Source organism: Lepidochelys olivacea (genome assembly GCF_965140295.1).
Source record: "Lepidochelys olivacea isolate rLepOli2 genome assembly, chromosome: 1".
Taxonomy (NCBI): Eukaryota; Metazoa; Chordata; order Testudines; family Cheloniidae; genus Lepidochelys; species Lepidochelys olivacea.
Genome location: NC_140411.1, coordinates 274,433,018 through 274,458,795, shown reverse-complemented (window position 1 = coordinate 274,458,795; position 25,778 = coordinate 274,433,018).

The window sequence follows — 25,778 nt, the reverse complement described above, 5'->3', positions numbered from 1 at the left end:
AGTGTTTGCTTGCACCGAACTTACTGAGCAATCCAGATCACTCTATTTCAGTGACCTGTCCTGTTCATCATTTACCACTCCCCCAGTCTTTCTGTCATCTGCAGACTTCATCAGTGATGATGTTATGTTTTCTTCCAAGTCATTAATAAAATGTTAAATAGCATGGGGCAAGAACCCATCCCGGGGGGGGGCGAGAACCAAGCTTGCTCAATGAGGATTCTCTCTTTACTATTACATTTTAAAACCTATCAACTAGTCATCTTTTAATCCATTTAATGTGTGCTTTGTTAATTTTGTATCATTCTAATTTTTTGATCAAAATGTCATGTGATACCAAGTCAAATGCCTTACAGAAGTCTGAGTATACTACATCAGCACTCTTACCTTTATCAAACTTGTAATCTCATCCAAAAAATTATCAAAAAAGTTGATGAATTCAGTCCAGTTCCTTCTGCATATGTACCCTCCTCACAAAGGCCACTGAAATAATAGGCCACCTGCTGGCCTTCAAACCAAAAGGCCAAAATTTGAACATAACTGCCTTCTCACCCCTAAGGGGGTTGTTCCCAGTCAGGGCTGAGCCATATTGACAGGACAATATGGATCAAACTGATACCACAGATCGCAACACTGTATCTGTGTCAGGAATCAGGGCCTGCAATAAGGCAGTTTGGAATCAGGGCCTGCAGCAGAGCCAGTCTCTGGGCACCCTGATAAGTGAAGCTGGCTTGTAATAGGCTGCCTAACTGGCGACACCACCTGATGGTTGAAAGAGTCAGCAAATCGGGTCTTACACCCAGCAGCAGTTCAGTACCTATTCAAAGCATTTAGTCAGGGCTTGTTCCAGTCCTGTGCCTGCCTTGGACTGACTTTGCTTCACTCTAGGTAATCCATTTCTGACCCTTGACTTTGGCTCTGGCATCTTGGCTTCTGACCCTGGCCTCTGATTCCTGGCTACCAATGCCTGCTCCCACCACTAGGTGTGATGCTTGCTCCTGCCACTAGGCATGACCACCCACATCCTGATCACTGACAATCTGGAGTACACTGATATTACTGAAGTCATCTATCTAATATTCTTCATAAGCATTACATTCACATAAGATTTAAAAAAAACCCACACACACACACACACACAACCTCCCCAAATCTTAGTTTTAGGAAGCATTGCTACAGTAACTACCGCCTCAAAATACAAGCTATCAAGGCAGGCAATTATATGTTGATCGTAAGCTCATATAAATCAGCACAGCTCCACTGAGGTTAGCCCCAGTTAACACCAACCAAGGTTCTGATTCTTTATGGTATTACGCAACCTTCTTTGACAATTGGGCTCACACTCCAAATCAATATCCTGATGGTTTTAAGTATTCCAATACATTGCTCCAGGGCAGGTTCATGATTTTCACTTTCCTTACAGCTGAGCTGTGAGTCCACAGAAAATAGCAAAATACAGCACCTTATGGGATTGGGCCTTCTGTATTTAAATTCCTCTTTGATTTACACATTTATGGCCAAATTTCCAAATGAGCATTTATAAAAGTGTGAAAACTTGATTTGTACAAATCCCCACATTTATACATACACACAAGCATTTGTTCATGCAAAACAGTAAGTCACTGCATAAAGATATCCTTGCGTGCCACAAAATGCTTTTTTGTTTTCAAAATATATGCCAAAAATACATTAATAAAGCACTAGTGTTGCTATTTACAAGTAAGTACATGGACAAACACACAAATAAGCATGCAGATATTTTGGCACATACTAATATACACAAGTGACTATGCAGGTAGGAATAGTATTTTACAATATATTACCTGTGTACACTATATATTCACTATGCAGTTAAGTGAAGCTTCTCTCTGAGACTCTAACGAGTAACCTTACCAAAAGTTGTTACCCTGTATTATTACCATATTTATGTTCTACTCTTACAGTAACTATAGAGATGGAGGTTTTTCTTGGGATGAACTGAATGCCTAGATGATAGAGAAGGGTGGAGTCAGGGGACTCACTATTCATCTCATCTGGAGCACTTCCTATGGTTTGGGATTACCAGTTACTCTTAGTAGCGTGTAACTGAGGGAAACATTTGGTTCAGTAGATGACAAATGCATGGGTCTGTGGACAGTCCCAATGAATTCATGTGGTGTTCCACATATCCATAAACTTGTAACTTTAGTAATACAACCCCTCTCTCATTCCTCTCTGAGAAATTCAGAGTAAAGTTTCCTATAAACAACCTTAACTCCTCCCAGCTATAAGTATGCAAGGTTTTACAACAGAGGCTTTCAATTACTTGATAACAAACAACACAGTGTATTCAGTAATACAAAATTATAATGTGTCCTAAGGAAAAAAACAGTATATTTTAAACCTTTCCATTAGTTTTCCACAAGACAGGTTTGATAAAGTATTAATGTAAAGCTTCAGATCTCTGTATTCAATTCCATTTTTTGTCACAGACTTCTATCATTTTTGTTCAGTGCATTGCACACTAAGGACCAGTTCTGCAAATACTCACATACAAGTAGCCCCATAAAGGTCAATGAAACAACTCACATGAGTAAGTGTTAACAGGACTGGGCACTGTGTTGATGCATACATTTGTACACCCACACACCACGCTCCTACTGAAGGGAGACCATACAACCTCCATCACATTCTGTTGTGCTTGCTCCTGCCCTCCGATACCTGGGTAATACTTCATTACTGCACATGCATGCATAAACAAAGTAGCCAATTCTACTAAATACTTGGTGATAAACACCTTTGTAGATGACAGAAGGACCAGGCTCTATGCATATCACAAAATGAGTTCATGCATGATGGGTCAGTTCTAAAGTGAAATTTCTCAGCATGTGCTCAGTACACTCAGGTACCTAATTTAGTTCTATATACATAATGAAGTAAATGGAATTACAGCTGGGATGAATTTGGCCTTATAACTTTACTGACCCATTTCATACAATTCTCCCAGGTATTCAGTTGCTTCCTGCTAATTATTTTTTGCATTATTTTACAGAAGGCCACATGGAACTTTTCTAAAATTTTCATTAATAATTGTGTATCAAAGTAATTTGAGCTGCTGAACGAGAAGTTTATACAATAGTGAAGAAGTTCAAAGAAGCTGGTGACGATGGTACTATGGCTATTATACAACTACTTCGTAGCACTTTCACTGTTACGATTGTGCTAGTAGTTCCATTATAAATCCATTTAACCTTTTGTAAAAATTCACTCCTGGCTGAAATTTAGCACAAAATCATGTCACCCCGGGAAACAACATGGCGCATATTAACGTGGTTTTTAAATGCTTTTCTTGAGCTGCTTTGTAGTTAAAAGTTTACTTTTAAAAGTGAAATTTTGGATGTTATGGAAAAAATAAAAATTAACAAATGGGTATTTATAAAAATTTCAATGAAGAGAAAAAAGCTTATTCGGAAAAGCATGCTATTTCTTTTTGGTTCATAGGACCAATATCACATATTTCCAGACATCCTGATTAAACCGTGTATATACTAGTAATAGCAGTAACTCTGCAGCAGAGTACTTATGGTCTAGTAGGGTCAAGTAAAGGAAAATTATTGAATTTACAAAATAGATTATGATGTCCCTGAAGACCTACTAGGGTTTAGTAGTTGCTAGAAGGAGTTTTTCCCCTTCATATTACTATGTAATCTATATGACAAGTCCCTTCCAACTAATAATGCGTAATGAATACATGAACTGTTTGAGAACATCCCACAGACTGAAATGTGTTCCCTTAAACCATTTCGTGAATACTTATGATTGTTAAGTACAGTTATAAAAATCAGGGTCTGATCACAGATTAAGTTGAAGTCCTTTTCTGAATTTGAACCTAACATGTTTTACAAGGGATAGTTTAAAAAAAAAAATCAAACCAGTCCATCATTTACATGGATTCCTGACATACCTATTCCAGCCAAAGAGCCATGACTATTAAAAAGGATTTTATTTACAGAAGATACTACTTCAGTGACCAACCTGTGTTCTGGATAGAGGTCCTCTTACCTTCTAGCTTCTTTCCTAAGAGCTGCATTCCCATGCATTCAACATCAAATAGCATTTTGCACAGCTTCATTGACCTCAATGTTTAATTTAACCAATTAAATACAGGTCACCAGCCTATTCCTCAATCAGCTATTTATTCTGTTCAACTATTGTAGACTATCCCCTAATATTTCCTAATATGAGGGCTGGAGTTTCCAGTGTATACTCTTACTTTACATTCATGCAGCTGAGATAAATAACTAATGTTGCCAATCTGGATTTCCTCATTAGGTCTGTTGCGAGGGTAGAAGGGAGGGAAGCTGACACTGACTGAATATTTTCTTTTTTCTGGTCTTGTTGCGAATTTTTTTCTGGTCTCAATGCTGAACTGTTTTCCAGGGTGTCACTGGTGTGCACTGCAATCTCATCTAACCACTCTTTTTTCCCCATCCTCTTTACTCATCAGAAGTTACCATGCTGACCATCCCATAGTACATTTTCCGTGTGGTTTCACAACCCCTTAACTTTAAATGCCAAGTATGTACAAATCATTTTGGCCCCTGACAAGGATACCAGAGTATTCAGAGGCAGAATGAACAACACCCACACATTTTCAGTTCTTCCTGTACTGCTCTTCCTCATCTTGTACTTTGAAATTGCTTTTTTATTCATTCCAGCCCTGCTTTTGGGATTTACTACTTAACTAAGACGAACATGAGTTCAGAGTAATTGGCAAAGGGCACTTTATTTTATTGATTTTTTTTTTTTTTGGTGGGTGACATACTTGCCACATTTTAACTTTGGAGTTGCTCTGTGTAACCCTCTGATTTACCTCTTACCCCTCTTAATCTTCTTCCTCCCCCAGAAGCAGCTAACAATAAGGGGTGAGGAAGCCTGGAGTACTTTGGGGTAGACCCCAAATTCACCAAAATGAATTTAAATGACTTATCTCACTCTGGGGTTTGCTAGATCAATGGCACAATACAATGCCACATGTTGAAATTCTGTGATCCTACCCTGCGTCTCAAACGTCATACTGGAATGCGATGCTGTTGTGATGTTACTTCTGCTGGAGAGTGCGCATCTTTGGATTCAATTCAGCAGGTTCGATCCTGGTTCGTTGAGGTGAGCGCCCCATTAATAAGAATCTATCCCCACTGCAGCAGTTTCCTTCAGCCTAGGTGGGGCAGACACCTCCTTAAAGGCAGACATAATTACTGGTCTGGAAATGTACCAACTGGGACTTTACTGGGAGGGAACAGACTTTAGCACGAGTTAATAAGTCAACTCTTCCCTAGTGGGTAGAGGTGGTAGAAAAGCATACTACATTTGCTTCACACCAGCCAGCTGACACTGGGATTTCAACAGACAGTACAAAAGCAGCTCAATCATATCAGACCCTGAAAAATTGAAAGTGTTTTTTTTTTTTAAATTAGGTATGGTTGAAAGCTCTGTTTTGAGCAAGTGCAACAACCATTAGTCTGGAGATTAATTTGAAGGACCTCTGGCCTCGTGTCAAGTGCTCAGATAATGTTCTTTTCAGCAAGCCTTCCGAAAGTCCAACAGAGAAACAAACAGGTATATTTTTATCTCCTGTAGTGACACTGTACCTTTTCTTTCATTTTCTTTTTTGCTTTTTGTTTTTTCAAAAAGTTCTGTTTTTCAGTTCTGCCTCCAGCACTTGTGCAGATAGACGGCACTGCTTGCCCAGTTTCTTTGTGCAAGGTTCAGAGAGTAGGATTCTAGTCATGATTCATAAAAAAATAAATCACTGTCACTATCCGGTATGCAGGAGCTGTGCATGGAATTCATAGGGGGAAATATAGATTCCCCTTTTCCACCATGCCAAAATTATAAAGAACATGAATGACAATCTCATTTGTCAGTACAGTTGAATCACCTTGTTTGCCAACCCACTAATTTGTGTGTGTGAATGTAGCTCTTGTGAAAGGTGCCAGATGGTGCCCATCCAACTGTCTAATACTGCACGCTCCCAGGCTGTCGCACTAATGTTCATCAACCAGGACCTGGAGGGACACTTTGAGGTCTTTGGCCTCTCTCCTAAGAATGCAAACAAGGCTGTCAATGAGTGCCAACTGTGGTTGTGAGTTTTGTGATGTTAACATTAGTCTAGTTCTTATATTACAGACTGCAAAACTCAGTTTAGCACCAAACAGCAATCAGACAACTTTCATTCACTACTGACATGGGCTGGAGTAACCCAGTAATCGAAGAGTTGAAAGGCTATAAAATCTTATTAATCAACCCTCTGAGATCATTTTGTCCCACCACTATTTTCATAACAAAATAATTCCCCCCGCCGCTGCCAAAAATTTACTAAAAGAAAAGATTTGCTATAATAGGACTGGCCATTTTTCTTATTACCAATCGTTTCAATGGATTACAGCTTTCATTCCACTTTAGTATGAACCAGATCTAATCATGAGCTTTGCAAGAGCTGAGCACTGCAGGATTTTACTCTGCAATAGGAGTTTTACTGTATCTGACTTCTGCTGTATGCTCATTGGCATGAACTGTTCTTCACTGTGAGGAACTAGCATCAAGAACTTGCTACAACCCCCTCCCAAGTCTATATTTTTATCAAGTGACCCTAATAAATTCATAATAGAACATGTGCTATGTCTATTGTGAAGTCATACTGAGGAGGCAGGTGCTTGGTTTTGTTTTTTTTTCCCTGTTAGCTCAAGATAATGGAAGTATTAACTTCTCAGGCCTGAGGTTAAAGAAAACAACTGCTCCATGATTAAAATTGCAATCCACATAACTTGATTAATATAGCATTTCTCACACTTTCTGGGCAGCTTCATGACATCCACAGACCTCCAATGCTCACCTGAGATCAGGATCTCATCTCAAGACACTTAGAGTAAGGGATCTAAACCCCACCCCAATGCACAGAAGGCACACCCCATATCTCCATTAGGAGGAAACTCCACCATTAGCATATCTCAAAATCCCTCTAAGTCCAGTGTTGCTTGGAAATCCCTTACGAATGCACGAGGTATCCCAAAAAGACACCTTGTGGCACATTCATGGTCCACAAAACATACTAAAATAAGTCCCTTTTTGGAACAATGATATGTACTATCAGTACTCTGAGGTATTTGGGAAACTAAATTCTGCCCTCAGTTATACTCGGGCAACCCTCAGTGTCTTCAGTGGGTTTTCACAGATAAACATGAGAATAGAACTTGGCCTTGTAACTCTATCACTTGAGCTAAAGGAGATGCTTCAACTACTATCAGAACTATTAACATTGCTATCCTCATTCAAGTCCCAGCCACCAGGGGACAGGGCCATTCCATTCCATTGCTAAATAACACACTGGACATCAGAGTAAAAGTTACAAAGGCAAATGTACTTTGAACACTGGAATGGTGTATATAAATTCATAACTTTCCCCAACCTTCACCCACTGTCTAATGCCAAACTTGCGGTTCAGCACTCTGGAATGCTCAGTTCCTTTGATATCAGCAATACAGCTAGGCATGCAAGTGGTAGTGTCTAGTTGCATGACAGCAGCACAACATTTTGCAACATTTTGTTTATTTAGGGCCTGATTTTCAGAGGTGCCAAGCACCCACAATTCCAGTTCAAGTCAATGCAAGTCCCAGTTGCTCAGCACCTGTGGAAATCAGGCCGTAAATCAGAATTGCATGATTTCAGGGCACTGGAAATTTGGGAAGCCCTTTCATTAACAGCCAGCTGAGCTGGTGGCAGGAGGAGTAGGCATACCCAAAGGAAGAGCTAGGCTCAGACAGCAGTCACGGGCAATGGTCTTACCTCAACTGCTATAGCTAACACCTGGGATCACAATGTGAGTCAAAAAACTAAAATGGGAGACACCAACAAAATGTTAAATGCTTTGGGATTCATCCCATTAGGATAAGTGACTCTTCCTAGAGCCTCAGTTTCATGAGTCTTTATTTCTGATTAAATAACTTTCAACAAACTAAAATGAGTGGGCATTGTGTGAGAAACACACGTAACTGGGACTAAAATAAATGCCACTTGTTGAAATGAGAGACATTTGAAAGTTACACCGTTCTACTCTTATTCCCCATATAAGACCAGGCAGGATCCCTACATCAGACCAACCCAACCTGAGGACCCAGGCCCAAGCAACCCCCTTGGCCAGCCATACATGCTAAATGGAGGAAGAACAGGAGCCCCCAGGGTACAGCCAATCCCCAGGAGCTAAGAATATTATCTCCCCCCGCCACTCCCCTCCACACATACATACACACACACACACATACTTCAAGTGGGGGACAGTAGAAGCAGCAGGATAGGGTTTGAGGCTTGAAGAAGAGCAGAACTCCTGTCCCTCACACAGCATCAATACCTTGACCCCAGTGATTATTATTATTTTGTATTCTATTAGCGCTGAAAGGCCCTAGTCAGGATCAGCACAATACTTTGAATGACAACATGTGCAGGAGCACATCAACATTCTACTAATTAGTTACATGGCACTTCAACAGCCTCGTCATCCTCTTTACGTGTTCACTGAAGTCATTCATGGAAGTCCCAGAACTACTTTTAATCTTCTTGTACCACACCATTGTTACAAAAGAGACTTTTTCAGTTCCTCTCTGCAGGCTTGTGACACCATTGGGCAACAAATGTAGGACAGAGTTCCTCTTATTCTTGTTATGCACATTTTCCCTAGAGTTCCGCCCTCCCGTCTAAATCTCTTTTGCTTGCGTTAAATGTTGTGCATTATGTATTCGGCACAGCTATCAGACATAATATTTCCTTCCTCCTAACTTCAGCCTGCTATTTGTTCCTAAGTGAAGGCAGACTCAACAGCACCAGTAGCCCATTGTCATTCACCCCATGCTACAGCTGCCTTCACCTTTCAAACACTGGGATTTGTGAACAGAAAGTTTCTAAAAACTCAAGTGTATAAATTACAGGTTCCCTCAAACAATTGTAAGTTACATGAGCAAGCAGAGACCTAAGGCACTACTTGGTGTTTCCCTACATATTCACTCAGATTCTCTCCATTTATGCATAGGTAAACATTTCCAGACATATGCGTCTACACCAACATTATGTAAATCTACAGACATAAAATGCTGACGTTTCTAATGTTGCTCTGGGTACCAAATAACATTTTAGTTTTGCCAGCTAGTCTTTAAAATATTTAACAATTAAAAAAAATATTTTGCCACATGTGTGAGAAGCAAACAAGAAGGCTCTGAGTGAGAAAAGAGTAAGAGGAACATGACAACATTTTGTCCTAATCACCTTCTCCAGTCTTCCTTTACGAAAAGGCGTTAATTGTCATCTAGAGAACACCTAGTTTATGAACCTATATTCCTGCCTCACATCAGCGGATCTCAGCTCACCACACCCTACTGAGCACACGTCAGCCTATATGTAGGGGCTGAAAATATCTTTTAGATACTTAATATGAATTTTTGTGAGTACTTACCAAAAACATTTTATTTTCTATTGGCTCCTGTTTTGATCAGCATGCAGAAAATAGCAAATATATAGCACAGATATGCCAGGTTGGGTGGGCCTACCAAATATGTATATTTTGTTGCAGGCATACTGTCATAAATATAAAGGGAAGGGTAAACCCCTTTGAAATCCCTCCTGGCCAGGGGAAAGCTCCTCTCACCTATAAAGGGTTAAGAAGCTAAAGGTAACCTCGCTGGCACCTGACCAAAATGACCAATGAGGAGACAAGATACTTTCAAAAGCTGGGAGGAGGGAGAGAAACAAAGGGTCTGTGTGTCTGTCTATAGTCTGTCTTTGCCGGGGATAGACCAGGAATGGAGTCTTAGAACTTTTAGTAAGTAATCTAGCTAGGTACATGTTAGATTATGATTTCTTTGAATGGCTGAGAAAAGAACTGTGCTGAATAGAATAACTATTTCTGTCTGTGTATCTTTTTTGTAACTTAAGGTTTTGCCTAGAGGGGTTCTCTATGTTTTTGAATCTAATTACCCTGTAAGATATCTACCATCCTGATTTTACAGGGGGGATTTCTTTATTTCTATTTACTTCTATTTTTATTAAAAGTCTTCTTGTAAGAAACTGAATGCTTTTTCATTGTTCTTAAGATCCAAGGGTCTGGGTCTGTAGTCACCTAGGCAAATTGGTGAGGCTTTTTACCAAACTTTGTCCAGGAAGTGGGGTGCAAGGTTTTGGGAAGTATTTTGGGGGGAAAGATGCGTCCAAACAGCTCTTCCCCAGTAACCAGTATTAGTTTGGTGGTGGTAGCGGCCAATCCAAGGACGACGGGGGGAATATTTTGTACCTTGGGGAAGTTTTGACCTAAGCTGGTAAAGATAAGCTTAGGAGTTTTTTCATGCAGGTCCCCACATCTGTACCCTAGAGTTCAGAGTGGGGGAGGAACCTTGACACATACCATTGGTGATTTGCTTTGAAAATTTGACCCTTATTATTATTGTCATTACTATTTGTATTAGAATAGTGCTTAGAGGCCCTAACTGAAATTGGGACACCATTGTGCGATGAACTATAGGTACATAAATTAAAAACTTTAATCTAAAATAATGACAGGTTTCAGAGTAACAGCCATGTTAGTCTGCATTCGCAAAAAGAAAAGGAGTACTTGTAGCACCTTAGGGTATGTCTACACTACGGAATAAGGTCGAATTTATAGAAGTCGTTCTTTTAGAAATCGGTTTTATATATTCTAATGTGTGTGTCCCCACAGAAAATGCTCTAAGTGCATTAAGTGCATTAACTCGGCGGAGCGCTTCCACAGTACCAAGGCTAGAGTCGACTTCCGGAGCGTTGCACTGTGGGTAGCTATCCCACAGTTCCCGCAGTCTCCGCTGCCCATTGGAATTCTGGGTTGAGATCCCAATGCCTGATGGGGCTAAAACATTGTCGCGGGTGGTTCTGGGTACATATCGACAGGCCCCCCTTCCCTCCCTCCCTCCCCCCGTGAAAGCAAGGGCAGACAATCGTTTCGCGCCTTTTTTCCTGAGTTACCTGTGCAGACGCCATACCACGCCAAGCATGGAGCCCGCTCAGGTAACCATCACCCTATGTCTCCTGGGTGCTGGCAGATGCGGTACGGCATTGCTACACAGTAGCAGCAACCCATTGCCTTCTGGCAGCAGATGGTGCAGTACAACTGCTAGCCGTTCTCGTCATGTCCGAGGTGCTCCTGGCCATGTCGGCTGGGAGCGCCTGGGCAGACATGGGCGCAGGGACTAAATTTGGAGTGACTTGACCAGGTCATTCTCTTTTGTCGTGCAGTCAGTCCTATTGAACCGTCTTATGGTGAGCAGGCAGGCGATACGGATTGCTAGCAGTCATACTGTACCATCTTCTGCCGGGCAAGCAAGAGATGAGGATGGCTAGCAGTCGTACTGTACCATCTTCTGCCGAGCAGCCATGAGATGTGGATGGCATGCAGTCCTTCTGCACCGTCTGCTGCCAGCCAAAGATGTAAAAGATAGATGGAGTGGATCAAAACAAGAAATAGACCAGATTTGTTTTGTATTCATTTGCTTCCCCTCCTCCCCCGTCTAGGGGACTCATTCCTCTAGGTCACTCTGCAGTCACTCACAGAGAAGGTGCAGTGAGGTAAATCTAGCCAGGTATCAATCAGAGGTCAGGCTAACCTCCTTGTTCCAATAAGAACAATAACTTAGGTGCACCATTTCTTATTGGAACCCTCCGTGAAGTCCTGCCTGAAATACTCCTTGATGTAAAGTCACCCCCTTTGTTGATTTTAGCTCCCTGAAGCCAACCCTGTAAGCCGTGTCCTCAGTCGCCCCTCCCTGCGTCAGAGCAACGGCAAACAATCATGCATCTGAGTTGAGAGTGCTGTCCAGAGCAGTCACAATGGAGCACTCTGATGGGGCTAAAACATTGTCGCGGGTGGTTCTGGGTACAAATCGTCAGGCCCCCCTTCCCTCCCTCCCTCTGTGAAACCAAGGGCAGACAATCGTTTCGCGCCTTTTTTCCTGAGTTACCTGTGCAGATGCCATACCACGGCAAGCATGGAGCCCGCTCAGGTAACCGTCACCCTATGTCTCCTGGGTGCTGATGCGGTACGGCTTTGCTACACAGTAGCAGCAACCCCTTGCCTTGTGGCAGCAGACGGTGCAATACGACTGGTAGCCTTCATCGTCATGTCCGAGGTGCTCCTGGCCACATCAGCTGGGAGTGCCTGGGCAGACATGGGCGCAGGGACTAAATTTGGAGTGACTTGACCAGGTCATTCTCTTTTGTCGTGCAGTCAGTCCTATTGAACTGTCTTATGGTGAGCAGGCAGGCGATACGGATTGCTAGCAGTCCTATTGCATCATCTTCTGCTGAGCAGCCATGAGATGTGGATGGCATGCAGTCCTTCTGCACCGTCTGCTGCTAGCCAAAGATGTAAAAGATAGATGGAGTGGATCAAAACAAGAAATAGACCAGATTTGTTTTGTACTCATTTGCCTCCTCCCCTGTCTAGGGGACTCATTCCTCTAGGTCACACTGCAGTCACTCACAGAGAAGGTGCAGAGAGGTAAATCTAGCCAGGTATCAATCAGAGGCCAGGCTAACCTACTTGTTCCAATAAGAACAATAACTTAGGTGCACCATTTCTTATTGGAACCCTCCGTGAAGTCCTGCCTGAAATACTCCTTGATGTAAAGCCACCCCCTTTGTTGATTTTAGCTCCCTGAAGCCAACCCTGTAAGCTGCGTCGTTAGTCGCCACTCCCTCCGTCAGAGCAACGGCAGACAATCGTTCCGCGCCTTTTTTCTGTGCGGACGCCATACCAAGGCAAGCATGGAGGCCGCTCAGCTCACTTTGGCAATTAGGAGCACATTAAACACCACACGCATTATCCAGCAGTATATGCAGCACCAGAACCTGGCAAAGCGATACCGGGCGAGGAGGCGACGTCAGCGCGGTCATGTGAGTGACCAGGACATGGACACAGATTTCTCTGAAAGCATGGACCATGCCAATACATGCATCATGGTGCTAATGGGGCAGGTTCATGCTGTGGAACGCTGATTCTGGGCTCGGGAAACAAAGACAGACTGGTGGGACCGCATAGTGTTGCAGGTCTGGGACGATTCCCAGTGGCTGCGAAACTTTCGCATGCGTAAGGGCACTTTCATGGAACTTTGTGACTTGCTTTCCCCTGTCCTGAGGCGCATGAATACCAAGATGAGAGCAGCCCTCACAGTTGAGAAGCGAGTGGCGATAGCCCTGTGGAAGCTTGCAACGCCAGACAGCTACCAGTCAGTTGGGAATCAATTTGGAGTCGGCAAATCTACTGTTGGGGCTGCTGTGATGCAAGTAGCCCACGCAATCAAAGATCTGCTGATATCAAGGGCAGTGACCCTGGGAAATGTGCAGGTCATAGTGGATGGCTTTGCTACAATGGGATTCCCTAACTGTGGTGGGGCCAAAGACGGAACCCATATCCCTATCTTGGCACCGGAGCACCAAGCTGCCGAGTACATAAACTGCAAGGGGTACTTTTCAATCGTGCTGCAAGCTCTGGTGGATCACAAGGGAAGTTTCACCAACATCAACGTGGTACGGCCGGGAAAGGTACATGACGCTCGCATCTTCAGGAACTCTGGTCTGTTTCAAAAGCTGCAGGAAGGGACTTTATTCCCAGACCAGAAAATAGCTGTTGGGGATGTTGAAATGCCTATATGTATCCTTGGGGACCCAGCCTACCCCTTAATGCCATGGCTCATGAAGCCATACACAGGCAGCCTGGACAGTAGTCAGGAGCTGTTCAACTATAGGCTGAGCAAGTGCAGAATGGTGGTAGAATGCGCATTTGGATGTTTAAAGGCGCGCTGGTGCAGTTTACTGACTCACTTAGACCTCAGCAAAACCAATATTCCCACTGTTATTACTGCTTGCTGTGTGCTCCACAATATCTGTGAGAGTAAGGGGGAGATGTTTATGGCAGGGTGGGAGGTTGAGGCAAATCGCCTGGCTGCTGGTTACGCTCAGCCAGACACCAGGGCGGTTAGAAGAGCACAGGAGGGCGCGGTACGCATCAGAGAAGCTTTGAAAACCAGTTTCATGACTGGCCAGGCTACGGTGTGAAAGTTCTGTTTGTTTCTCCTTGATGAAACCCCCCGCCCCTTGGTTCACTCTACTTCCCTGTAAGCTAACCACCCTCCCCTCCTCCCTTCAATCACCGCTTGCAGAGGCAATAAAGTCATTGCTGCTTCACATTCATGCATTCTTTATTCATTCATCACACAAATAGGGGGATGACTACCAAGGCAGCCCAGGACGGGTGGTGGAGGAGGGAAGGAAAATGCCACACAGCACTTTAAAAGTTTACAACTTTAAAATTTATTGAATGCCAGCCTTCTTTTTTTGGGGCAATCCTCTGTGGCGGAGTGGCTGGTTGGCCGGTGGCCCCCCCACCGCGTTCTTGGTCGTCTGGGTGTGGAGGCTATGGAACTTGGGGAGGAGGGCGGTTGGTTACACAGGGACTGTAGTGGCAGTCTGTGCTCTAGCTGCCTTTGCTGCAGCTCAACCATACACTGGAGCATACTGGTTTGGTCCTCCAGCAGCCTCAGCATTGAATCCTGCCTCCTCTCATCACGCTGCCGCCACATTTGAGCTTCAGCCCTGTCTTCAGCCCGCCACTTACTCTCTTCAGCCCGCCACTTACTCTCTTCAGCCCGCCACCTCTCCTCCCGGTGATTTTGTGCTTTCCTGCACTCTGACATTATTTGCCTCCACGCATTCGTCTGAGCTGTGTCAGTGTGGGAGGACAGCATGAGCTCGGAGAACATTTCATTGCGAGTGTGTTTTTTTTTCTTTCTCAGCTTCACTAGCCTCTGGGAAGGAGAAGATCCTGTGGTCATTGAAACACATGCAGCTGGTGGAGAAAAAAAAAAAGGAACAGCAGTATTTAAAAAGACACATTTTATAAAACAGTGGCTACACTCTTTCAGGGTAAACCTTGCTGTTAACATTACATACATAGCACATGTGCTTTCATTACAAGGTAGTATTTTGCCTCACCCCACCGCGTGGCTACCCCCTCAACCTTCCCCCCTCCCTGTGGCTAACAGCGGGGAACATTTCTGTTTAGCCACAGGCAAACAGCCCAGCAGGAATGGGCTCCTCTGAGTGTCCCCTGAAGAAAAGCACTCTATTTCAACCAGGTGACCATGAACTATATCTCACTCTCCTGAGGATAACACAGAGAGATAAAGAATGGATGTTGTTTGAACGCCAGCAAACATACACTGCAATGCTTTGTTGTACAATGATTCCCGAGTACGTGTTACTGGCCTGGAGTGGTAAAGTGTCCTCCCATGAAGGACGCAATAAGGCTGCCCTCCCCAGAAACCTTTTGCAAAGGCTTTGGGAGTACATCCAGGAGAGCCACGAATGCCAGGGCAAAGTAATCCTTTCACATGCTTGCTTTTAAACCATGTATAGTATTTTAAAAGGTACACTCACCGGAGGTCCCTTCTCCGCCTGCTGGGTCCAGGAGGCAGCCTTGGGTGGGTTCGGGGGCTACTGGCTCCAGGTCCAGGGTGAGAAACAGTTCCTGGCTGTCGGGAAAACCGGTTTCTCCGCTTGCTTGCTGTGAGCTATCTACAACCTCATCATCATCATCATCTTCTTCTTCGTCCCCAAAACCTGCTTCCATATTGCCTCCATCTCCATTGGAGGAGTCAAACAACACGGCTGGGGTAGTGGTGGCTGAACCCCCTAAAATGGCATGCAGCTCATCATAGAAGTGGCATGTTTGGGGCTCTGACCCGGAGCGGCTGTTCGCCTCTCTGGTTTTCTGGTAGGCTTGCCTCAGCTCCTTCAGTTTCACGCGGCACTGCTTCGGGTCCCTGTTATGGCCTCTGTCCTTCATGCCCTGGGAGATTTTGACAAAGGTTTTGGCATTTCAAAAACTGGAACGGAGTTCTGATAGCACGGATTCCTCTCCCCATACAGCGATCAGATCCCGTATCTCCCGTTCGGTCCATGCTGGAGCTCTTTTGCGATTCTGGGACTCCATCATGGTCACCTGTGCTGATGAGCTCTGCATGGTCACCTGCAGCTTGCCACGCTGGCCAAACAGGAAATGAGATTCAAAAGTTCGCGGTTCTTTTCCTGTCTACCTGGCCAGTGCATCTGAGTTGAGAGTGCTGTCCAGAGCGGTCACAATGGAGCACTCTGGGATAGCTCCCGGAGGCCAATACCATCGAATTGTGTCCACAGTACCCCAAATTCGAGACGGCAAGGCCGATTTAAGCGCTAATCCACTTGTCAGGGGTGGAGTAAGGAAATCGATTTTAAGAACCCTTTAAGTCGAAATAAAGGGCTTCATCGTGTGGACGGGTGCAGGTTTACATCGATTTAATGCTGCTAAATTCGACCTAAAGTCCTAGTGTAGACCAGGGCTCAGAGACTAACCAATTTATTTGAGCATAAGCTTTCGTGAGCTACAGCTCAAGCTCACGAAAGCTTATGCTCAAATCCTTGTGGGGGAGGGATAGCTCAGTGGTTTGAGCATTGGCCTGTTAAACCCAGGGTTGTGAGTTCAACCCTTGAGGGGGCCATTTAGGAATCTGGGGCAAAAATTGGGGATTGGTCCTGCTTTGAGCAGGGGGTTGGACTAGATGACCTCCTGAGGTCCTTTCCAACCCTGATATTCTATGATTCTATGATCTGCTGATTGATTCAGCAACAGCATGATGAAGCAATTCCTGTAGACTGGCATAGGAAGAAATTCCTGTAAAAATGGACTCTAGAAAGTGAGAACTTTGGGGTCTGATTCTGCAAACCAACTTCCAGGAGCATCAGATGAGCATATGACAAGGCCCTGCTCCCTCCTCATGTCCAGGCCACCTGGCCAGTGGCTTGGCATGAACAACTCTAAGGCTGGAAACTATGATAACAACCTTGTAGAACCTCTGTGTGTGTGTGTCTCTGTGTGTGTGTGTGTGTGTATGAACGAATGTGTGAATAAATATGAGATTGAATGGAATGTTATAGTTATAACTAACTACTTACTATGATTCTTTCTGTATTCACAATAAATGTGGTATTTTGCCTTTTCCCCTTTAATAAGATCTTGCTGGTTTTTATTTTATTGGTATAACATGGGGAGCTAAGGGAAAGTAAGTGATTTAACCAAGGCCATACAGGAAGGCTGTGTCAGAGCATGGAATTGAGCTTGGTTCTCCTATATCCCAAGCCAGTGCCTTAGCCACAAAACCATTCCTGGAGAAATAATATGTATTAGCGTGACAGAGGACCATGCACTTGGTGCTGTACATAGCCTAGAAGAAATGGGCATCGGGCTTGAGAATTTTACTACCATAAGCCTTGATCCTGCAATCTGATCCTTGCAGACAAACTCCTGTGCACACCAAAATTCACTGAACGAGCCTCTGTATGGAAGCAAGTATCTGCTCAGATTGCTGTATCAGGGCCCACAAAGGAAAGCCTTAGCCCCAATCAAACATAAAGAAACAGGCCACAATATGGTAGAGATGCATAGCAGTACCATAGTTATGGGCTTTTTGTGCTAGTTTTACATTACCAATAGCAGTTACGCAGGAGAAAGTAATATTAATTGGCTTCATGGGAAAAAAAAATTTTAAAGGAAGGATTTTCAAGAGAAGGTTCAGCCTTTTCCTTCCAAATGGTAATGTAGCTGTGAGCAGTGCAGCTGTCTAGGAGGCAAGAGTTTTTGCAACATTTCAAACTTAATAAGTATGTCATCGGATGTGTCTGAACTCCCCTTTTAGTACCTGGATGTTTGTACTGGAGATATCCTAATCTTGCAGGTCCAGAGCCACATTTTATCTGTAAGAAAAAAATCTTTGGCTTATATCACATCCTCTCTTGCAACACAATTCACATGTAGTTGTTTTGTTGCCAAATATTTCAAAATGCTAAGTAACATCCCTTTCACTGACTCTGAGTCAAATCAAATAACAGAATGCATATGTGCAGTGTTTCTTGGATTCAGGTCAAAGACTTGCATAGGGTTACTGACTGCATTTGTTTCAGTTTGTCCAGTTCCTCTTACCTCTAAAGTCCACTTGCCATAGCTTCCCCCCTGCGGGGTGGAGAGCTGGATAACATTGTTCAGCCCACACGCAGACAAAATACAAAACCATCTGGTTTTTATGTACTGTTTGTCATTCAGCCCCTATGGGAAGAAATTAGCTATTGGCAAGCAAAGTTGAGATGTGACTGGTTAATAAACAAAACCAAAGAGTGACAAATTCTGATATAGTGGGAGATGAAGGGAGAATAGGCCTGATCCAAATGAGAGGCTTTCCATTGGCTTCACTGAGCATTGGGTCAGGTTCTAAGAAAAAAGAACTGAATCCCCTCCGAGGAGAAGGAAAGAGGAGGTGATTTAATGTGTGCTTTGTGAGAGAGGTTAGCTAGAAATGGGCCATTAGGGAGCAAGTCTATGAGAAAGTTTTCAGGAGAGACATTGAAGTTCATACTAGAAAAGGAACCGCTTGTTACTAATCAACTGTGGGCATGGCTACAATTGCAGATGTAGAGCGCTTTGAGTTAAACCAGCCTTCAGAGAGCGCAGTAGGGAAAGCGCTGCAGTCTGTCCACACTGACAGCTTCAAGCACACTGGTATGGCCACATTTGCGCCACTTGCAGTAGCATTGGGAGCAGTGCATTCTGGGCAGCTATCCCAGCATGCAAGTGACTGCAACATGCTTTTCAAATTGGGGGGCTGTGTGTGTGACAGGGAGTGTGTTGTGTGTATGTGGGGGGAGAGAGAGTGGGTTTTTGGGGGGTTGAAAGCATTTCAGCATGCTGTCTTGTAAGTTCAGACAGCAGCAGACCTCCCCTCTCCCCCTCACCTCCCTCACACACAGCATTCCACAGTAATGGTTGCTTTGTCTCAGAGGAGATAAGCAGCCGGCTGTCAGAAACGGAGATTTCAACGGGCATTTCTGCATTCCTACAGCTGATTCCAAACAATGACAAGAGTGGCCACTTGACTTAAGGGGATTATGGGATGTTTCCAGAGTCTGATTAGAGCGCAGTAAAGCAACACCTCGTTCAAACTGGCGCTGCGGTGCTCCAGCTGGGGTGCAGCAAACGTTATTCCACTCGCCGAGGTGGAGTACCAGCAGCACTGTAGCCGCAGAGTCAGAGCGCTCTACTGCCTTGCCAGTGAGGACGGATAGTGAGCTAGTGCGCCCGGGGCTCCTTTATTGCGCTGTAACTCGCAAGTGTAGCTAAGCCCTGAGACAGCAACTAATTCAAAAGCAGCAAGTCAGGGAGTAAAGTGAGAAAGGGTATGCAATTTACACAGAATTTCTTTTACAAAAATGAATGTAGAGTAAAATCCCTGTCCAGATGGGCAGTTCCTATCTCTTCAAGCAAATATTGCCATTACCACTCAAAGAATTAATCCAGTTCAACTTTAAATGGGGGAAATACAGCCCACACACCCCATTTTCTCTCCTTAAATGTCCCTGTTATAGACCTTTAAAATCAATTTGGCACAAAAAGATGGCAAAGGCAAAAATAGAAGCAAGTCAAATGAATTAGTTCAAGAGGAAGCTGCACACATCTTTAGAAGCTGGACTGCCCAAGGGCGCAGTCACAAACTAGACTTTTGGGTTAGATATTTTGAGCGATAGCATGGATTGTATTTACTAGAATGATAAAGAATTATGAGCTTCATATTTCTCTCCAGTTCCTTAATTACTAGAAATTCTTTTGCTGCTTCTCATGCAAAACTATCTATACAGGGCCTATGATACCACCTTTCTCGAGTACAAGCAGTATACAGACCATAGAGGGCTTGTATACACAGCATGGCAAAACAGGCCAGAGGGATGTTATTTGTAAAACTAACTTGATGCGCTCTGACTGCCCCATATAGACCCTGCTGGCATGCTCTAAAAGGTACCCCTTCACAACACAGTCCTTCCTCTCCCTTACACCTTGTGGAGGCATTCACACGCATGCCAAATGGGTGTAAAACTCTACCACCGATGTGAGTGGAGGGGTGGGATAAGGAGAAGATAAGTGAAGTCTCCAGCTCAGCAGCCCAGGGAGAGGCACACATTTCTGTAAAAAGAAAAGGAGTACTAGTGGCACCTTAGAGACTAACCAATGTATTTGAGCATAAGGGAATAAACATGGGGAAATAGTGTCTGGGAGTGGATGTGTCATTTCACAAAGTAACACTATTTCCCCATGTTTATTCCCTCCCCCCCCACTGCTCCTCAGACGTTCTTGTTAACTGCTGGAAATGGCCCACCTTGATTATCACTACAAAAGGTTTTCTTCCCCCCCTTGCTGGTAATAGCTCACCTTAAGTGATCACTCTCCTTACAGTGTGTATGATAACACCCATTTTTTCATGTTCTCTGTGTATATAAATCTCCTCACTGTATTTTCCACTGAATGCATCTGATTAAGTGAGCTGTAGCTCACAAAAGCTTATGCTCAAATAAATTGGCTAGTGTCTAAGGCGCCACTAGTACTACTTTTCTTTTTGCGAATACAGACTAACACGGCTGCTACTCTGAAACACATTTCTGTGTTCATTAAAGGCTGACTTCTCAACCGGAAATTATCTCACATGCACATGAACAGAGAAATAGAGGGAGTTAAATAGTCAAAAGACAGACTAAAAACCAATTTAATTTTAAAAAAAAATCATGATTTTTGGGCTAATCGCATGATTTTGAGGGTCTGACTCATGTTTTTGATCTCTTGAGGTTGGCAATAATATGTACAGCCACCAGTTATTTATTACAGAACAAATGTACTTTTGTTCAAGTGTGTTACAGCATGAATATCATATGACAAGGTTTATCGAGAGCTTGTTATTTCAACAGAGCAAAGTAGTATCTGTATTAATAAGATAATATTATTCATTTATCTTTTGCGTTCCCATATGATCAGTCTATTAATAAAGATTTAGAACCAGACTGCCAATCCTTACCGTGGTGAGCATTTATTCATGTAAGTAGTACCAATAAACATTACACAGCTGGGCCTATGTTTCTGAAGCAGGTATCGTACTAAATAGAAGAGTCTTGTCAGGACACTGAGAAAGAAACACATTTAGAGATTATTCTGGAAAAAAACTGAAATCATGAATCCAAGCAGTGACGATGTGATCTTGGAGTAGATGAACCACAAAGCAAAGGGAACTAGGAATGATCTTATTTATGAGGAAGAGTTAAGAGAGTTCAATTTCTTACCAGTGCAAAAGGAACTATTTCAAGGTGACCTAATAAAAGGTTTTCATAAGAATTGAGAAAATGAAGAGATTGATAATACTGAGGAATTTTTACATTGCTAAGGGATTGATAATTTATCAGGAATTTTCTACATATTCAGAAAACAAGGAGTAAATAAGAACTGAATGTTGTTGAGATAGATATGCAGTGTTGTATGTGATGAGAAGTCCTCAGAATGGGCCATTAGAATCCTATTTATTGCCCAAATCGAATCTCTCTTTTACTAGAAAAAAGTGGAAGGTTGTCTCTAAATCCAGCATTTCTGGTGGTCCCTGGAGCACTTGCATGGTGAAACATACTACTATTTAATTAACGCTATTTGACCTGCTACATAGCTTGTTGAATAATGCCAAGAGCGAATCATTGAATACTGTATTCATCCAAAAAGAGAAATATTCATCAAATTTATTCAGCAAATATTTGACTATTATCAAGCTTCAAGGGGCATGATGCTCACCACATGGAGTCAGGAATGATTTTTCCTCAAATTTACAGCTTTGCACAATTGGCATTCAAGGAGAGTTCCCCCCCTCCGCCCCCCCCCCCCAAACTTCCTCTGACAGATCAGGTATTAGCCACTGCTAGAGGCAGAATTCTGGACTAGATGGACAAGAGTGATCTAATCCCATATGGCAGATCCTATACTCTAATGTTGAAGTGTTCTTTTGCTGTAGGCAACCTGAAAACAGTGTGAAATAAAATAGTCATCAGTTTTTATTATTTAGATACCAGCAGTGCCCACAGCATGCCAGGCACTTTCCAAACACAGAGGAAGACAATCCCTGCCCTGAAGACACAGTCTGATGTAAAATAAAGTCTGATGTAGGGAGAGGAAAAGGTTACAATATATAAGCAGAGTGATCAGAATGAAAATACCTTATGAGTGCCCTGTTTGGTTTTGTATTTAAAAGTTAGATACACTAAATTCCCAGTTCCTACACTCTCCACCATTCACCAGTCTCTCTCTCTCTCTCTCTCTCTCTCTCATATATCAGCTCCCAGCTTCAGTACCGGTGTCGTTATGTCCCTCCCTCCATATATAATTGTTCATTCATTAGGAAAATTTATCCCTGTTTACCTAAAAAATGTCTTTTCTTCAAGTAATAAGGTCCACAGATCCATTACAATGGGTACTTCAGCATGCTGGCAGCTTGAAGGCAAAATCAGAACTGTCAGTCACTGGCAGCAGGGAAAAGCCCCATCTCCTTAAGTTCCCTCCAGGAGATATAACTTGCACATCCAGTGTAGAATACTGTGTTACCGTCTCTTTAGAATTAGTCATGCATATTCACCAGAGGGCCTCCGAGTATAAGAGGTCTTTCACATGATACAGACACACTCAGGGTCTGCATACTCATAATCTATAGGTGCCATCTTGTCATGTAACTAATAAAGAGTTCTGGTTTAAACTTTATCTCCCTGGTCTCACTGTGGTTCCTGAACACAGAGACTGCAGGATACTCAGAAGCAGGACACACTCAGCTGCCTGACTGTGCCAAGAAGCACAACAGCCAGAATAATTCTCATCTATTTTCCTAAGTTATAGACTGTGTTAAATGTACTTTGAAGAACTACAATGAGTTCTCTTATAGCAGGACAGGGTAAATTCCAACTACTGACAATAAACCCAAACCCTTCAGTGTCAATTTCCATCTCTATTCTGGATGATCCATTTGTCTTCAGGGTGGGCAAGATCTGTGGACTAATATTCAAGTAAGCCTGGATACATTTTCCTATCCTTCTTTGTAAGGTCCATAGAGCTGTTACAATGGGATTTTCATAGCAGTGGGCCTCTAAGGTGGGGACAAGGTCATCCTTTAAAAGCGGACATCCAAAATGAGAAAGATTATATATAATTATCTCCTCCATTTCTCCTGGGCACTAAGGTTTGGAGAAGACTTCTGCTAAAAGAAAGGAAATGGCATTAGCTAGGACTGGATAATCAATATGCAGAATTTGGTGAAATTTATGTATGGATGGCCATGAAGATGTCTAGCATATCTCAATACAGAAGACAAGACTACTCAACCCTGAGGATGTCATTGCTCCTAAGGATGGAATATATCTTGAATTTACTTAGGGAATGAACGTTATGATGATAGGTGTGAAGACTAGAAGTCTGAATTAAAACTACAGTACTGGGTCTTGTTAAACAAAGCTCCCAACTTCGGGGAAAAAAACAACCCCTCACTGAGAGGAGATAGTAGCCATCGTGAAGCCTAGTCTAATGGACAGGAAGTATAACGACACCTCCTGAAGTAGTTCAATCTGTGTCATGCTGTAAGGAACAGGATGAAATTCCAAGGTCATACTGCATGACCTTGCAAGGTTGGAATAATGTTGATGCCCTAGGGAAATAGTTAAGATTGGGATCTGTATGGAATTTCTTTTTCTTGAACATGCTGAGAACATTATATCATAGAAAGTTGACGTTTTTGTTTGAGCATTCTTATACATCTCTGTAGTCATAGGACAAAAAGGGCAATGGCGGGGGAAGTCAGTGGGTTACAGATTGTTGTAATAAGCCATAAATGTCTTTATTATGACTATGATTCTTAGTGTCTAGCAAAGTTATGAATTTCAGCTCCCAGACTTACCTTTTCAAAGTGTTGTGCAGGTTTCCTTTGAGGATGAGGAGTGATAGGTCAAATACAGAGTGACCAGGACACACCAACTCAAAGCGGCACCAGACCTTGCCTCAACAAAAGAGGCAAAACCTGCAGACATTTCTTCACTTCTACAACGATCAACACCCCCCATAACAGTAGGGTTACCATGTGTCCTAGTTTCCCCAGGCACTGCCTCTTTTTTGAGGCTCCGTTGTCTGTCTGGGAAGATTTTTTAAATAAGAAATGTCTGGATTTTTTCAGAGCCCTGATTGGTCTGCTCTTCAATTGGTCCCTCCCTTGCATCAGCAGCTGATTGGTCCATTTCGCTGCAGCCACATTCCCCTGCAGCTGCTGGATCTCACCCATACAGGCTCTGGCTCCCAGCCCTGGGGAGGAGGTCCTGCAGGGAGGCACTGACTGGCCATTGTCGCCGCATCCTGGGCTTGCGCCAGCCACCCTACCACCCAGACAGAGAGCATCACTGCCCCCCACCCCCTGTGAGTACCCCCGCCATATGTACCCTCTCCAGATCCCTCAACTGTACCCCCATTCAAGCTCCTCCTTCCCTCAAGCCCCCGCAGTGTCCTCTTTTTGGGAACCTGAAATATGGCACCCCTACATAACAAACCTTTCAAGAGCCACAGATCCTGGACATGCCTATCCCAACATGTGGTGTACCTTATCCAGTGCACTAAATGCCCCAATGACAAATAGGTGGGTGAAAGCAAACAATCACTACACTCTCAAATGAACTCACAAAGGAAAATAAATAGACAAAAACACCGTATCACCTGTGCGTGAACACTTTTCACAAAACAATCACTCTATAGCTGACCTCTCAGTCCTCATTCTCAAAAGAAACCTGCACACTTTCAAAAGACGAGCCTGAGAGGTTAATTCATAACTTTGCAAGACACTAAAAATCATGGACTGAACAGAGACACTGGATTTATGGGTTATTACAACAATCTGTAACCCACTACGCTCCCCCCCCCCAGCCCCCGCCTTTGTCCTATGAGTACAGGGGTGTTAATGGGCCACTTCACATTGAAAGGTCCCTTAGCACATGTGCTAACTAGTTATGGTAAACTATTGACTGCTATTTAGCTGTTACATTGAGTGTGTTTCCCAGACCTGAGGAAGAGCTCTGTGTAGCTTTAAAGCTTGTCTCTCTCTCACCAACAGAAGTTGGTCCAATAAAAGATACTACCTCACCCACCTTGTCTTTGGTTTAACATGTCAGTTAAACTATAGACTTTGCACCCCATAACAGAATAACCTCTGTTTGTTGACTTCTGTTTTGGAGTCCATGATAGCTATAATAACTTGATCCAAATATTCAGCTTAGGCCTGTGTGGTCCTGGATGGAGGGCTGGTTTTGCAATAGCATAGGTCTGTTCTGAGATAGACATCTAGCCAGGCTGGATAAAACTCAATGATCTTTTTAAAAACTAAACAAAAATGAATTTTGTATTTAAATACATAAAAATTAAAATAAACGTATTTAAAATTAAATTTGAATTGACAACCCATGCTAAGGTCTAAGCTTGCTATGTATTACAATCCTTTAAATTAATTACAAAAAATAATATTAAGCAGTACATATCTGCAGAAGTTTTAAAGAAATTCAGACCACTGACCTAGTGGAAGTTACAAGCTAAGCATCTGGAACCAGAGTTTGTTCAAGTGCTAAACCAGCTTTTGACAGCAGATGCAGAGATGAAGTTTCTTCTTTTCAGTTTTGTTCAACTAGTTCAGTTTAATGACTAGATTATTCAAAGCTAAGAAATGAATTGGGATTTGAAATGTAGAAAAGCTTGTTTTCCTTTTCCAGTCTATGAATAAAAACCAGGTGTGAGAAGATGAGAACTACTACTTCTCAAATCTTGAAGGACA